We start from the raw sequence: 17748 nt of genomic DNA on the forward strand, positions 1-17748 counted from the left end.
GTGATTACCAGTCCCATTATAAAAAGGAGAAACTGAGGCTCAAAGAGTGGACCTGATTGGCTCGAGGTCACATGGCTGCTTGAGCCAGCTCAAGGCAGAGCCAGACTTTGAATTCAAGTGTGCCTAATTCCAAGGCTAATGGGGCAGATCTTCTCCACTTTGAATGGATGGCTAATTTGGTCTACTGTGTGGGAATTTAGAATGCAAGAGGCTCTTTATGTTGCTATGGATGGCAAATGGTCCTTTAAGCACATACAATCGTGAGTGTTGGCCCTTTATGGCTTAGTGTCAGATGGGAGGGATCAGGGTAGAAATTCACCAATGGGTTCTCTCTAGTGTCACCTGTCCTGCTACCTGAGAGCTCTTTCTGGGTATGGAAACAAACCAGGCAGAGACAGTGCTTCCGATTCCTTCCAAGTGCCCTATTAAGTGCTGTTATTTGTCAACAACTACAGTAGGCACTCTTTTAGGGGATCCTATTTTCATCTTCACAACAGCCCTGTTGGCAATCATCGGCACCCTCAATGTTACATATTTTGGAACTGAGCCAGTTCCAGGGATGTGAAATAACTCATTCAAGGACACACAGCTAGGAAGCAACTACTCTAGCACTGAACTCACTTCTATTTGATCCCCAGCCTATGTTGTTTAGATTGTACTCATTTTTCTTTTTGTTTTTCTCTTTTTTAAAATGCAACAAAGATGAATACCTTGATATTACCTATTTTTCTGAGAAAAGACACCTAGAACCAACACCAGAGAGTGAGTCTCTTTTATCAGGGACACATTTCTTGATATTTGGGATTAGCTAGAAAGGATTTGTATCTCCTGGATGGGGCTACAGAAGTATGGTTTCAGGCTGGGGTAGGTGGTAGTGGTAGTTTTATGAAGATGGTTCTGGAATTAGGGTCTGGCTTTTATGTTCCTGGAGACAGGAGTCCAGACTGGCTCTTTTTTGGATTTCCAAATTCAGGAAGAGGGGGCAAAGTAAGGCCATACAACTGGTAGATTTTCATGTCTGGCACCCTACTCCCCCACCCTCCAAATGATCTCAGGTTATTGGTTTCTGTAGAAAGTTTAATTCTTTTACCCATACCTGGCCTTCTTGACCCAGGGGACAACTTCAAGTATATGTCACACATTGCTTATCTGACCCTACAGTGAAGGCATAATGGAATCTCCTAGTGTGACATAAATGCTCCAAGAAGATAATAGTGATCAAATCAACCTGGTAAATTTGTGATTTGGGATGATCAATCGATTCAGAGCAGAAGGTCAACAAGGAGACTAGATACTTTTGAATGGAGGGTCGTGACTGACAAGAAAGGGTTAAACGGGTTGCATAGATCATAGTCACCTGGACAGAATTCTGGCCAGGGCTCTGGTCTTAGTGGGACTTTGAATTGGGGTCAGCATTCAGCTTTTGTGTAAATTAGGGAAAAGGCACTTTCCTGGGTAGATGAAGAGCAAAATGTGTTTCTCTTTTAAGTGAATGTCAACTTAAGTCTGGTCTCACAGTGTGGTGGGGGATTTTTGGCCTTGATTCATTTCCTAAGACAGGAATATTTGGACAGTGCACAAACTGCATCACTGTTCATGGCCACCTGGCCTGGATAAGAAATAGAAACATAATCTTTTTATACTATAAAGATAATAATAATAGTAATAAAGTTTTTATGAGGATTAGAAGAGATTATAATATGATATGATAGGACATATGATGTGATATAAGATCACATAGCCTAGTATATACTAAATGCTAGACCAGGGTTTATTTACTAAATAAATCCAAAACTGGGTCAGTTTGGTTGTTTCTTCTTTATGGTGCTTATCAGACCACTAAAGATAGTTTTCCATCTTTAAGTCTGTAACTACTCAGAGTTTACTCTTGGAAATACAGAAGTTTTCCACACAACTTAAAAGCTTGTCTACTTTGGTTTACTTTTCTTCATTATTGGCCCATCATCTATTCAGTTTTCCTCTTTCTACTAGTCTTACAATTTTAGAAATCTGTGGCCATTTAGAGTTCAGATGCCAGATACAATACCCATCTAATAAGAGTTTCTCTTTAAGAGACGTGTGATGTTGCAGGAGAATGCTTAGCTCTTTCAAATGCCTAATACCTAATGTTGATCACCACAAGCTGTTAGCAGTGACTTTTCTTTTCATTGTGCCATCCAGTGTGGTCCTGGCTCTACTTCAGGCCAGTAATCTGCATCCACTTTACACTTTCTTCCTCTGCATCAAATGGGTCCCACTAGACAGTTTCCCTGTGCTACATCTTCCTTACTTCTCACCTAAACCACTGAGATAATTTAATAAACTTAACAGATTTTTGATCACTGAATCATATTTCTCTAATCCTTTCTCAAATTGTTAAAAGGAGCTTTCTTAAATTAAAATCTCATCCTAAAACTGTTGACTGTCTCTCCATTTTCTTAGGGGGAACAAAATTCTCTTTATTTAATCAGGAGCTTAAAGGTCTCCCCATGGTCTGGCTCCAGTCTAACTTCACAACCTCCTCACTAACTGTTTCCCCCCAGAGAATCTATGCTAAGCCTGGTGAACTAAATAGAGTTTTCTCTGCTGTATCAAACTTGCATCTTTGCTGATTCTACCCCGCCCCCCCCAAAAAAAGGGAAAAAATAATTTCTTCATGCATATTCATCCTTCTCTTGCCCAAATGATAATCTATTCATCTTTCAAGAAAAAGATGCAAGGGTTTCTCCTAGTTGATGATTTATTTGCTCTTCCACTGTGCCTCTCTCTTTTCATGATGATATTCATCCCCTGGGTTGCAATTACACATCTACATGTTTCTCTGCATGATACTAAGGGTTTGTGGGGAGTGGAAGGATGCAGGATATTTTCCATTTAGCCCTGCAAATCTATATCTACACATTTCCTCCTGACTCTGTATCCAGGACTGTGTATGCCCTATATCTGTGAGATCTCTTGACCCAGCTGTCCAGGTGGTTCCAGCCAATGGGAGACAATGGAGGGGAATCTGACAGAAGGAGAAGAGTGAGATTGGGATGTTTCTCCCCCACATCCACTAACCAGGTTGTGCATTGGGTGTTTGTGCATTCTGTGAGAAGCCACAGCTCCTGTCCACGAGTTATATCTACTGTTTCTGGGATCCAGAATCCTCTGGGGGAGGTAACAGCTCCCCATTGTTGCTAGCACCAGAGTACTGCACCATCTCATGGTAATGCTTATACTTTAAAAAATGGTCCCTTCATTAAAGTCTCCTTAGTTAATAAGTATATGGAGGCCATCTCTTTCCTTCCATGCCTCTAATAGATACATGGACCATACCTTTTTCATCTTGGTATTTCCAAAGTTTGGCACAAATCTTGGACATCTGGTAGCTGCACTCTTCAGTGCCTGAAATCTCAGGCCACAGGGCCAGATAGAACTGGTGCTCATAGTGAGCCAATTACTCTCAACCTATTTCCTCCTTAAATGATGGAAATAATAATAATAATTACAAATTTATGAAGATTAAATGAGATGATGAATATAAAGTGCACATTACAGTATTATGTGTAGTAAAGATTTTGGCCTTGCTCATAGAAAAAGAGATCTGATCTTTGTCCTGGCTCCTGGGGAGGTAACTTCTAAATCCTAGGAATTTCATAATGCTAATGAGATGATTCATGCTAAGCCCTCAAACCACCTGATTTCAGCCCAACTTCCATGGTAAGAGGTGGCAAAAAAACAGTTCAACCACACGAGTAATCAATCATGCCCAAGAAATCTAGTTCCAGTAAAAGGTCTGGACATTAAAGCTCGCATGAGCTTCTAGGTTAACAATAAAAGTGTATATTGAAGGAGACTGCATCCTGAGGATAAAGACAGTTTGACTCCAGAACCCACTCAGACTTTGCCCTAAGAGTCTCATCTCTTACCTGATCTTAAGGTGTCTTTTCCATGTAATAGACTGTAACTGTGAGTCTATCAGCTTTCAGCAAGTTTTGAGTCCTTCCAGAAAATGATCAAACCTGAGAGTAGTTCTGGGAAGCCTTCAAACTTGCAGTTGGTCTTGGAAGTCTTAGTCAGACTTGGCAGCCTAGAAGACTGTGCCCTCCCTCATAGTGTGGCTAACTTTGGGTAGTTTGGTATGTACTAACTGCCCAATATATTTTCCTACTAAATGTTGATTTAAGGAGTGATTGATGGAATAATAATGGTAAGTCGGCACACATACCTCTTTTCACAGTCAGGGGAATCTTGGTTGTACCTGTGGGTCCCTTATTCTATAAATATGCTTGAAGTCCTTACTAAACTTATCCACATATTTCCTTTTGAACAAGAATATCATATTTGATTTGGGACCAAGTGGTAGTATTTTGGTTATGAGCTCAGAAAGTGGAAATGGAACAAAAATTAAAAAGTTTAAAACTTTCAAATTACCAGACCAGGGAGGGTTTTTATTCCAGAATTTTTATTTTATTTTTTTTTAAGATTTATTTATTTATTTTAGAGAGAGAGAGAGTAGAAGGAAGGGCAGAGGGAGAGGGAGGGAATCTTAAGCAGACTCTCCACTGAGTGTGGAGCCCAATGTGGGGGTCAATTCCACAACCCTAAGATCATGACCTGAGCCAAAATCAAGAGTTGAACAGTTAACAAATTGAGCCATCCAGGTGTGCCTAAAATATCTGTTTTCAACATTTTTTGAAAATAGAAATTGAATCCCACATGCCAATGGAATATTCCTTGAGATAGAATGGCTCTTCAATGTCAAGAATATTTTCCAAGCTGTGTGGGAAGTCATGCCTCAGCCACATTTCCTTTGCAGAAATTCCCCTGTTGGGAGCAACTGTCCCAGTTTGCCAGGGACTGAAGAGTGGTCCCAGGATATAGGACTTTCCATTTAAAAACTTATTAAATGGTTCCCTGGGATGTAGAACTCTTAGTGCCCAAAGCAGGAACTTGAAACAGAGACAGTTGGCCCACTGGTAGTCCAGAATCAAAAGATATCCAGAGAGAAGAACCCAAGATGGTAAAGCATGTTATAATAATGGATGAAATCTACAGCGTGACCAATGAACTCTGCTGTTGAGACAGGATGCCAAAGCATCTTTGAATTCTGAAAAGCCATTTATTTTCCCATCCTTTTCCTGTGTCCATGAGGCCTGTTCTCTTCTCATGATGCCTGGTTAGACAGTCAAGATTTCTGCTTTTTTTGTCTCTACATATACTTTTTTCATGAACCTTTCTTTCTCAGGTTGAGAGCTGAGCAAACTCTGTCCTACTAAACCAAAAGGCTAAATGGAACATCTGCAGTGGATATTATGGAGAATTGGGAAGAAAAAAAATCAAGGAAGATGGCCATGTCACTCATGGGTTGGTCAGAATCCCTTTCTAGGCCACTGTTGTCCCATTCACCAACGTAGAACTTGGTTCTGTTAAGGAGTACATCCTGCTATCTCTCACTGTGGGTCTTTGCATTCACTGGGGTCTGAAGCTCTATGTCTCCTTTCCTCTCTATTCTTCCACACCATTCTGTATCTAGCTTCACCTAATACATGATTCAGGTATAACTTAGAAGTTACCTCCTCCAGGAAGACTTCCATTTTACCCCGAACCTGGGTAAAATTTCCCTCTCAGGAATTTCTTTAGCACTCTGCTGTCCCCATCCAATTTGTTGCAATATCCTATTAATTCATCTGTTTCCCCTACTAGATAGTGATAGAGACCAGAGTTGGCCTGTGTAACATCATAGCTCCAGTGTACCTAGCACATAGTAGGTATTCAATGAATACTTTTTGATAAATTAATTAATGAGTAAAAAACCATGGAGTGAAAAACAGCCAATACCAAGAAGCTTATAAGCCAATCAAACAAAGGAACAGCAGTGGTCACCAGTTACTGAGTGGCCAGTGGGCCCTAGACATTCTGTTATGTCGTCTATTTCATTTCATTTTTATGATGGTTTTTGAGGCGGGCATGATTACCCCCTTTTGAAAGGCTGAAGGTCAGAGAAACATCACCTGCCCAGATCATTCAGCATCAGAGCTGAGATTCCAAACTCATGCTTGGAATCCAGGAATATGACAGGAAACCAGAGCAGAAAGAAGTGAGAGGTCCTGCCACCCTCCCTGGGGGCAGCGCAGGGCTGGAGTGTGTGGTGGCCTGGTTTAAAGGTTCACACTAGGAGACCTGCTGGGGACAGGGTTGGCCTTTTGTGAAGAGCTCCCTTGGCCCACTGTGGAGAGCAGATCCCTAAAGCTTGATTTTGTTTGTCAGCATTTCTTGTTCTGCCCACGCAACATTTCTTCTCGAGTCTGGAGGGAAACCAACACTGCTTTCCACAATCAAGTTTCTCCCATTACCCAGGAATAGCCAACCTGATTGGGCTTGTTTCCTCTGCTGTTTTTCAGAGAGCTTTTGTGCTCCCCCTCTGCCGGCCTCTTTCCCTTCACTTCCCTCAGTAAGGTTGAATTCCCTGATGGTAATCATAATTATAAGCATATGTTGTTGCTCTCAGCTACCATTGGACTTGTAAACTTTGGTTTTAAAGGCAAAAAATAGCAAGTCATTTTTGGAATACATTTTCTGTGAAGGGGCAGTTTTTGTGGACAGAAAAGTGATCGTCAAACACATTCTTCCAGCAGATTTGCATACTAAGCACGAGTTGGAACCAGGTAGCCATGTCAGGCAATTACCGCATCAGCAGAACAGTGTTCTATAGCTTTAATGTGATGGTCACAGGATCTGAATCGCAGAGACTTGTTGGCTTACAAAATGCTAATGGGGAATTGAAAACTCCAAAAAGCATCCCAACAATCTTTGCAAATCAGGCTAGGAATTATTTTAAAAGTCAGACATTTTTGTAAACAATGTTGATTTGTTTAACTCATTGTAGCCTTCTTTAAGAAAAAAAGAAGAAAAAAATCCTCTCCACTGCAACAGAGGCAAGCTGTTCAAATCTTGGTTCACTTTATCCCCCGGCATCTGTGTGGGGACAGAGCAGAAGGATGTGGGTGGAGACATGGGATGGTATCTTGGTCTGTTCAGTGTATGTGCTAGATTTTGGTCAGCCTGGCATCCTTTCTAAGGTCTCCACCGCATCACAGGGGGAAACTGGAGACTATATATCCCAAAATTCCCTCCCCCCAACTCGCCTGTGAGAGGCACCCACACAAGATCTGGAAGTTGCAGAGCAGAAGTCAAGATTCCCTGGAGGCAGTTGTAGACGTGTGCATGGGGGTGTAATTCACAGAGACGTCCTGACAAACCCTTGAGGACCACCTGCGTCAGTGCCACAGGCTAAGGGCGCTTCAGCACTGGCTCCCGTGTCCTTCAGTGATGGCTTCTCCGTCATCCCTTCCAGCTCTTCCAACAGTTGTGCACTCCCCTGATTCCCATCCCTGGAATACTTAGAGTAACTTCTGGCTTACTCAGTAAACCTTGGTTAATACAATATGTTTTTCAGAAAATTGTTAACACTTCATGGAACAGAATCTCTCTAGCAATTTCTTTTAGTTATTTCTCATAGAATCATAGTTTGTTGAAGCTGGAATAAGTCTTTGAGATCATGTGAGCAGATTGTTCCTCAAATTTTGGGTTTCACTGACAAAATTTTAAAAGTTGTGGGACTGACCTGGAACTTGTGGTTTTGATTTTTAAGAATATTTTTTATGTTTTTCTACTTAATAATCACAATCACTTTTAGAAGAAAGAGTGTATATCACTTCTCTCCAATGAAGAAGACTCTAATATCAGTAAAAAAGGATGGAATTACAAAGTGAATACATTTGGTATTATAACAATTTTACTGTAATATTTTTCACTTTGTTATAGGCAGATCTAAGCCTAAGTCTTCATTTTATGGACAAGTCAAGTGTCTATTTTACCTCAGAACTTATTCAAGGCAGAGCTAAGACCAGGACTCAGATGTCCTTACCTCTGATCTAGGGTTTCTCAACTCTAGCATTGGTGTCATTTTGGGTTGCATAACTCCTTGCTATGTATAGGGGCTCTGGGGGAGGGGTGCTGTACTATGCACTGCAGGATATTTAGAAGCTTTCTTGGTCTCAACCCACTAGATGCCATATCATCCCCCAGTGGTGACAACTAAAAATGTTTCCAGGCATTGCCAAATGTCTTCCGCTTGAGTCCTGCTGCTCTGGTCTAAGAGATTTTCTTCTATGCTAAACTACTTGTGAATTCCTTTTGACATTTATCACCAGTAACTAGATGGTAAAATAAGCAATTTTTTAAAATATCAATTATCTTTTGACTGAAGATAAACAAAAAAAAGACTTTAGAGGCCATATGATGGAGGGAGAGGCATGGAGAATATGTGGAATGTATGTCTGGGACTATGGGAGATCTCTGTACCACACCAACTAATAGATTAAGCCACTTCATAATAATATTCTCTGTCTATTGAATCTGCTGAATTAGGCATTTTGCAGATAAGATCTCTCTCTCTCTCTCTTTTTTCTATTTAGCAAGTCTGCAGGGTAGATATTTTTAACCTCCATTTCTACATAGGCAGAAACTGAGGCTCAGAGATTGAAATCACCCAGCTGAGCAGTTACAAGGGAACCAGATCTACCCAGACCCTTCCACTAAGCCAACTGTCTAAGTTTTCACACTAGAGGAGGCACCTACCTTGCCCCAACCTCCAGCCTACAGCTTTCCCTAGTGTTCCAAGTAGCTCAGCCAGGTTTGCAGGCTGCTGCTTAGGCATGAAATCTGAGGAAGGCTCATGAAGCCTGGGGCCCATTGGTACCACCATTCTTAAATCTCCAAAGAAGCTTCTGGAGTTCCAAATGCCTTTCTAGTCTTTTCTTCTGTGATTCTCCTAAAGAAGTTTTTCTTTAGTTGGGTATTTTCCTCTAGTGCTCTGGAAACCCTCATAATTTTACACCTTTCCATTTTATTTACCCTATTCCTTCCACCTGGATGCCCATCTTTTCACTCACCCCATCAAGTACATGAATCTTATTCTTCAGGGTCTGCTTCATTAGTCATTGTTCTATGAAATCCCCCTGGGCCAGACCAGCCTTTTTAAAAGATCCTTTAAGACCACAGTGATCTGTGGCTCTAAGTACATATTCCCCTTATTGTTATAGATCTTTTCATGGAAATACACATTTATTATATTTCCCTAGGCAGACATACACTCCTAGAGATCAGAGCCTAGGGTATTTGGCTCCATCTTGATCATGCCATTTACCAACTCTGTGATCTTGACTATGTCATCCAACCTGCCCAAGCTTGTTTCCTCATGTGAAATATAGGGATAATGGTAATTCCCCTGTCTGTTGCTGAAAGGATGAAGTAAAAAGGCAAGTTAAAGTCCTGTATAAATTACAAAACTCATCACGATTATTTCTATTACAATGATTATTACAATTTTCAAAATCCTCACACTCCCTATATATGCTATATTGTCGATAAATAATTGCAGGGGGATCCCTGGGTGGCTCAGTGGTTGGGTGCCTGCCTTCAGCCCAGGGCATGATCCTGGAGACCTGGATCAAGTCCCATGTCAGGCTCCCTGCATGGAGCCTGCTTCTCCCTCTGCCTCTCTCACTCTGTCTCTCATGAATAAATAAATAAATAAAATCTTTTTAAAAAAATAAATAATTGCAGATTTATTAGCTGGAACAGTCTCATTGGTTAATGTGCTAAGCAAAGACAGGATTAGATGGGGATCTCTGAAGTCAGATGATGCCCTAGGGCTCACTGCACAGGGGTGAGTTGTCCTGGTAGGTAGGATTCCAAGCTGACACCCAGTGAGTCACGCCTTTCTATAATCACCTCTCTTTGAGTACAGTAAAATTTTCTAGCCAGTGGAATATGGCAAAAGTGATAAGATTTCACTCCCACACACAGCATTATGTAAGACTCCATTTTAGCAGACAGGAGCAAGGGATTCTCCTAGCTTTGAAGAAGCAAACTATCAAGGTATGAGATAGCCTATGAGAGGTCACAAAGCAGAAGCTTTGACCCTCACTGTGTCACTCCTTCTTTGCAAGCTATCTTCCTAAGCTCATTTGGAAAGACCCAGTCTCAGCATTTATCTGCTGGTTGGGAAGAGGAAGTACCCCCTCCCCACTCACCACCAATAGAGCTACATGAAGAATCAAATTTTGGGAACTTGCTCTTTGCTGTAGTGCTTCCCCAGCCTACTTTTCCCACCCACATCTGAGATGGGGACCCTATAATTCTGTCCTGCTCTTTCTCCTTACCAGTCACTTCCTGTCTCCAGAGTGTTATAGGTTTTACTTACATAGCTGAAAGAAGAAGGCTCCATGGAAGTATTGAACAGTTAAAGAAACCAAGCCTTAGAGTAGGGAAGAGACTTGCCTATGGTCATACATAGTGAGTAGGCAGCCAAGTGGGATCTCAGACTTCTAGTTCAGCTTTAGACCAAGACCCCACCTGATTGCCAAACCACACAGTGTACAGGGGACTGGTTGATGGCAGGCACCCAGCTATGTCCATTTGGTATGTTTGGTATCTGCACGTATAGAATGATATTATAAATAGTGTTGTTCCCTAGTCCAAATTAGGGTTGCTGATAAGGTTGATTCAGTGTTGAGAGGGAGCTGGGAGAAATATAAAATGATACTCAAAGACATTGTTGTTGGTTCCAGTACTTAAAAGCAGATGGTGAGAAATAGCTCCAAATCTGTTTAAAATATGTGTCCGGTCAAAGTGCTTCCTAAAATCCCAGTGCACAGCTGCAGAGAGAAGGCAGAGGGAAGCAAGAAGGGGTTAGACAGTCCCAGAAGGATCATAAAGTCCCATTTTTCTGGGATTGTGGTGGGAGGTGGAGGGTGTCAGCAATAGCCCTTTCAATTCAGTTTGCTTGGTGCTGGTAGACAGCAGCTGTGAACAGGCTGACAGGAAACAAATTTAGGAAGAGCAGAATGCTTGCGACAAACAAACAAACAAACAAATAAAGCGATTACTCCTGAGAACTCTGGGAATGCCTAGGAAACATGGGAAGGCCTCTCATGAAGGATGCTGCTGACAGCAGCACGTGGCCTCCAGTCACCACAGCAGTTTTAACATCACCAGTCAGATGCGTGAACAAATTGCAGTACTTTCAGCATGTGGTTCATATTCTCCCCTCATGGCCTGAAGAGAATGCAGGCCCATCAAGCCAAGAGTGTAGACGTGGAGTGGAATGAAGACATTTGAAAGCAGCAGATTATGCAGAAGAAGATCTTAAGAAGCAGGACTTATTTATTTCCAAAAGGCGATGGAATGTCATAGTTGACATTCCAATGACATAGTTGACATCTCTAGGTGTCATGGAGTTCAGAATCTGCTAACAGGTTGAATCTTGAATGGTGTCTCTGGTCACTTCTGAAGGCACAGTGTTGAAAGTGGGCTTGGGCGCAGTGGAAAACAGTGCTACGATGGATTAGCAATGACTGTTTGGGGGGGGGCAGGAAAAGGAAAGGTAGCAGGTAACACATATAAGCTAGTTTGAATAATTCAGTCAATACATTTTACAAATGAGTGAACAGAGGTTTAAGAAGAAAAGTGACATATCCAAGAGACAGTGGCAGAACATGTCTTATATTTTGTGAGTTTACTACTCTTTCCTAGAGTTTATTCATTTATTTATTCACTTAACAAATACTTAGTAAGCATCTACTTTGTGTCTACAAGTGTCTTTACATTTCCCTTTAATGCAAATGTGAGCTTGGCTCCTCGTCATTGCAAAGCATCTTTGCTTAAATCTTGAGACAAATTTGTTTTAACTTTCTGGCAGTGGCATTGAATGCTTGCCATGTGGCAGGAAACATCTTAAACACTTTATGAACCTGAATAGTATAACATAGTGGTCAACACCATAGACTCTGGAGCCAACCTTCCTGGGTTCCTAATCTTGGCTTTGACTTACTCAGCTACAAATTATTTAAGCCCACAGCATCTTCATTTCCTCATCTATTAAATGAGAATAATAATAATGGTATTTACCCCATAATGTTGTAGTGAGGATTAAAAGAGTCAAACCATGCAAAGCCCTTAAAACACCGTCTGGCATATAGTAAGTGCTTCATAAATATCTATTATTATACTTTTAAATTTTAATCTTCACAGCAACTCTAGAAGGTGAGTATGATTAGTGTCCTTGTTTTAGGGAACAGATTGTCTGGGTGTGGATCATATCTCTGCTGCCAATTGGCTTGGGCATCAGTTTTCCAACCATAAAAAGGGATAGTAATAAAACACAGTGTTGTTAAAACAATTAAGTAAAATAGTGTACCAAAGTGTTCAGAACAAAGTAATTGTCAATGAGTGTTACCCATCACCATCACTACTGCCATCATCACTGTACTGTCACTATCACCACCATCATCATCATCATCACCACCACCAGCACCACCACTACCATCATTACCATCACTATCATAATCACCATCACCATCATCACCATCATCATCACCACCATCACCACTATCATCACTATCACCATCATCTTTAGCATCATTACCATGTTTAAGGGCTAAAAATGATACAGAGTAGCTCAAAATCTGAAAATTTAAAGATCTTTGTATGAATCTGTACAGCTAACGAATACTATCTTGCACCCAAATATCCAACTACTTATTCAGCTTCAGTTGCTATGTCTCAAAATCACCTCATTTTCAATATTTTCATAACCAAACTCCTGATTTCTCTCCTCTCCTCTTCCTGCCTGAAATTTGATCCTTCCCTGGGGAGCCTTATCTCAGGCAATTATACTGCCTCAGGGACTGCCACACCATCAGGCTTATGAGACAGGCACTCTGACATCTCTCACTCTGGAGATCTGATCCATTCCCAAATCTTGTTAGGTTCATCACCTCTTTCTTGAACCCCCTCACTCCCCTTCATTCCATTGCCTCCTCTGTAGTTCAAGTTACCACCACCTCTCCTAGGACAACTTAGTAACAGGCTGAAGAGCCTCTCTTATCTACTCGTATCCTTCAACATTTTCTCCACATTGCAGCCCAAGAGATTTATGTAAAATACAATTTTTAATTATTTCATGCCCTTCTTTTCCATTCATCCCACCCTAAATACATGCTTAAAGCCTCAATTCTTATTCTAGGGTCGTTGTGAGAAAGACCACATTCCCTAACATGGCCTGTAGTAAAGAAGGGTCTATGGTCACAGGCTCCCACTTTCCTCTCTAGTCTTATCTTGAGGCTCACTGACCTTTCTTTCCTCTAATGGCATGCTCTTTCTCATTGCTGGGCCACTGCATATGCTGCTTTCTGCCAAGAAGAGCCCTGATTCCACCAACCTTACTCAAACAACTTGTATTCATCCTTACCTCTCAGGAAAGAGGATAGAAATCTTTTTCAGATACAACATTTGGTATAAGAAATGACACACTATTTACTTTAAAAAATAACATTTTGAGTCCCAACTCACTAGGAAAACAAGAAATTCCATGTCTATTCTTTTTTAAAAAGTTTGGTGAACAAGGGTAGGGTCATGTCCAGGGTATCTAGTCTTCAGGACATCAAGGTCACTGCGACCATGTTTATTGTCCAAGCTCAGAAGGTCTACTCCTCTATGCCATGCATTGACACCAGTGCTGAGGCTAGGAACTTCCATGAATGATGCCAGCCCCTATCACATTGCCTAGCTGATTCCATGTGGAGATCAGGTCCTGGCACCTCCCTATTACTGCAAAAGGGGCATTACTACCTTTTATTGGCAGGAACCACTCAAACCTCCAAATACTGGGGCATCTCTCCCTCTGCCAGACTGAATTATTTCTGTTTCTATCTATCAGCTCTTCCCTGGGGAACTCTTCCCAACTCCTCTGGGGAGACTTTTACATGGGGCTTAAGAAACACAGTGAAGACCTGGGGGTTGTGGTAGGGAAAGATGACATCTTTTTTTTTTTTTTTTTTTTTTTTTTGGTAACTTTACTTAGTAACATCAGTTGAAAAGAAAAAAAGAAGAATTTATAATCATTTTTGTATCAATGATCCCTTTGTCATTCTGATGAAGTCTATATACCCTTTCCTCAGGATAATCTTTTTAAATCCCCAAAACACACAAGAGTACAATTTGACTGAACTAATCTATCAAAATATATTTTTAAAAATTGTTGTGCCACAATATATACTTCTTTATTCATTAAACATTAGGAAGGTATAATAACTATAATAATTTCAAAGTAGTGATAAGTGTACAATATTTCAAGATCTCTGTAAGCACTGTGATACTACCATATTTGTTGGCCACATTTATAAACTGAAGGAAATGCTAAGTTTCAGTTAAAGGATAGTGAAAATAAAGTTGCAATGTCTTCCTATTTTCCTATTCAAGTTCAAGCCTCCTCCTCAACCTCACTGAGCTGTTAAGCCTGGATGGAGAAGCCCTTCTCTTAACAGTCTTCTTCATCTTCCTACCCATTTGTCCCTGAGCTCCCCAAGCTTTTCTGCATATCCCATTTCATACTTTACAGTTATGCATTGATTTGTATGATTATTTGATTATATAATAGACTATAAACTCACTGGGGACAGAGAACATTTTTATTTACAATTATATTTCTGTATCAAGCACAGTTCCTAGTACTTAACAAATGAGTGCTTAACAAATCCTTTATGAACAAATTAAAAATGAATGTATGTAAAAAATTCACCATTATAGGATTTGAATAATGGATTGTGGTTATTTCAGTGGTCTACACTCTCTGGCTCTTCTTAGACACCTGGTAACTCCCTCAGGAAGGAAGCTAGGTGTCTGGGCTGGTAAAAGTGAAGGATCTCAGGGAACTATGAAACTGGAGCCAGTGAAAGAGGAATGAAATGGTGCTGGAGGCTGTGGAAATGCAGAACATCCAGGTGTAGAAGTTTATCCAAGTGGGTTGTTGGGACAAAAGATCTTGGAATGAGTCTTTAGAGCTTTATTTCTTAGGATACTTTCAGCTGCAAATAATAGGATATTAAACAAAAAATGATTAAAAGTGGGGCACCTGAGTAGCTCAAGCAGTTAAGTGTCCAACTCGATTTTGGCTCAGGTCGTGATCTCATGCTCTCAATCTCGTGATTGAGTCCTGTGTCAGGCTCCATGCTGAGCATGGAGTCAGCTTAAGATTCTCTTTCCCTTTCCCTCTGCTCCTCCCCATCCCCACTCTCCATTCATGCACATGTGCTCTCTATCTTTTTCTCTAAAAAAGAAAAAAAAAAAGATTAAAAGAGTATGGGTGGTTGCCTACTGTGCCTGGAGCTATGGCACTCTAAGAATGGTTTAGCACCATGTTGCCAGAGTCTGTTCTTTTCACCTTTGCAGCTGGCCACCCCAGTAGGTTGACAATGCCTTTTTTTTTTTTTTTTTTTAAGATTTATCTATTTATTTATTCATGATAGCCATAGAGAGAGGGAGAGAGGCAGAGACACAGGAGGAGGGAGAAGCAGGCTCCATGCACCGGGAGCCCGATGTGGGACTCGATCCCGGGACTCCAGGATCGCGCCCTGGACCAAAGGCAGGCGCTAAACCACTGGGCCACCCAGGGATCCCCGACAATGCCTTTTTTTATGAAGACCTGCAAGATGGCTGCAGCACCTTCCACATCAAAATATCCCCAAAAAAGAGGTGGAGAAAGTCCTCTTTATGTCATACTGGTGAACTAGGTCATTATAGTCACTTTGAAACCAGTCTTTAGCATATGGAAGAGAGAGTATACTGGCTGGTTTAGACCAATCATAAATCATCCCTTTGGACATATTGCCAACTAATTTCTGGAGTGATGGGAGTTTTCCTAGCAGGGAAGAATCGGGTAATGGCTGCACATAGATGGTAATCAACTGTGTGGATTGAGGTATGGAACCATGGTAGCAGAAATAGATGAATACCCTCTGCCAATGAAATGACTCACTCTTCACTGCTTGTAACAGGGCATTTGCATTGAGGGGACAAATCCCTTGCTGAGAACAACATAGGGCAAATTATTGTGCAAAATCCCAGAGTTGCTATAACCATTGCTCTATCTATTATCTATCTATCTATCTATCTATCTATCTATCTATCTATCTATCTATCTATCTCTGGAGAAGGAGGGGGAGGGTCAGAGGGAGAGGGCAAGAGAGAATCTCAAGCCAACTCTCCACTCAGCACAGAGCCCAACTCTGGGCTCTATCCCACAACCCCCGAGATCATGACCTGAGCCAAAATCAAGAGTTGGACACTTAACCGACTGAGCCATCTAGGCACCCTATAACCATTGCTTTTAAAATTTAAAGAGTTGTAAGGATGCCTACTTTTTTTTTTTTTTAAAGATTTGTTTGTTTATTCATGAAAGACACAGAGAAAGAGAGAGAGGTAGAGACACAAGCAGAGGGAGAAACAGGCTCCCCTCAGGGAGTGTGATGTGGGACTTGATCCCAGATCCCAGGAGGACGCCTTGAACCAAATGCAGATGCTCATCGGCTGAGCCACCCAGGGGTCCCAAGGATGCCTAATTTTTAAATAAAATTGTTCCCCCTGACATATTTATGTAAACATTACCTGTATTTGCATATGAATCTTCTAGAAATATATACAACAGTTGACAATGGTTACCTCTGGGAAGAAGTGGGAGACAAATGGTAAGATAGAGGCTCACTGTTTGTGCATGTCCTTTTGTATCATTTGAGTTTTTAGCATATGCATGCAATATTTTTTTCAATTAAAAAAACTTTCAATTTTTAAAAATAGATTCAAGTGATTATTTTCCATTTTAAAATTTCCACTAGCAAGACATACCCAACATAGAAAATCTAGATTAATATTTTTAAAGTGACTTTATTAATGCCAAATAATTGTTCATTTATTATTTCATTTTATCTCTACAACAGTCCTACTTACAACCCTGTGTTATTGCTATTTTACAGATCATAAATGAGGGTCAGTGAGATTAATGACGTTGTCCCAATCACAAGTGACAGACCTAAGATTAAAGTCCAGATCTGTTTAACTTTAAAGCCCATAGCTTTTCAACAATTATAAGATGACTCTCACTGTGTGGTTGTGGAAAGAAAAGAAGGAGAGATGCAGTCACTTCTCATCCTTGGCCGCAGTTATGTTTTATAAAGTTATCATGAATACTGAATTAGTGAATACCAAATCATTGCTTCTAGAGGAAATATAGGAGTAGTTTCCTGTGAGGCTCTGGTTGCAACTGTCTTATCAACTGATCAATACATAACTTTGTTTTATGTGCATTTTTATTTAAAGCCACCTTATCTAAAGTATATTGTTGATCCTTTAACACTGAACTCAGCCAACAGTAAATTAATGAATACACATATTTTCTCCATAAGGCACGTCACAGTCTTCTTGAACTTAAGAAAACTAGATAACATTTCAACACTATGCTTCGGGGCCATTTAAAACAGCAAATCATTGACAAAAAGCACAAAAAATCTGAAAAACACTACACTAAGTAGACCTCAAAAAGGATGTTTATTTACAATATGAAAGGTGAAAACAGAAAGCAGAGTACTACTTTGTTGTACCTCAGCTGAGAAGGTGCATGTGACTGACTAAAAATTTTTGCCACTCTGCACGTATCTGCAGATAACTGTAAAAATGCCATGAGTATTGATTTTGTATATACAAACAAATTCTAGCAAGAAAGCAAATTTGCAAATACAGAACTCACAAATAATGAATAGCTATATACTATTCACATTTAGGTCAGATTATCTAACAGTATTTCTGAATTGAAGTCAAATAAATGACTGAGACTCTTCTAATCACTCACATAAAATAGTGTCCCCA

The sequence above is a fragment of the Canis lupus genome, chromosome 3, assembly GCF_011100685.1.
Source record: "Canis lupus familiaris isolate Mischka breed German Shepherd chromosome 3, alternate assembly UU_Cfam_GSD_1.0, whole genome shotgun sequence".
NCBI classification, from domain to species: Eukaryota; Metazoa; Chordata; class Mammalia; order Carnivora; family Canidae; genus Canis; species Canis lupus.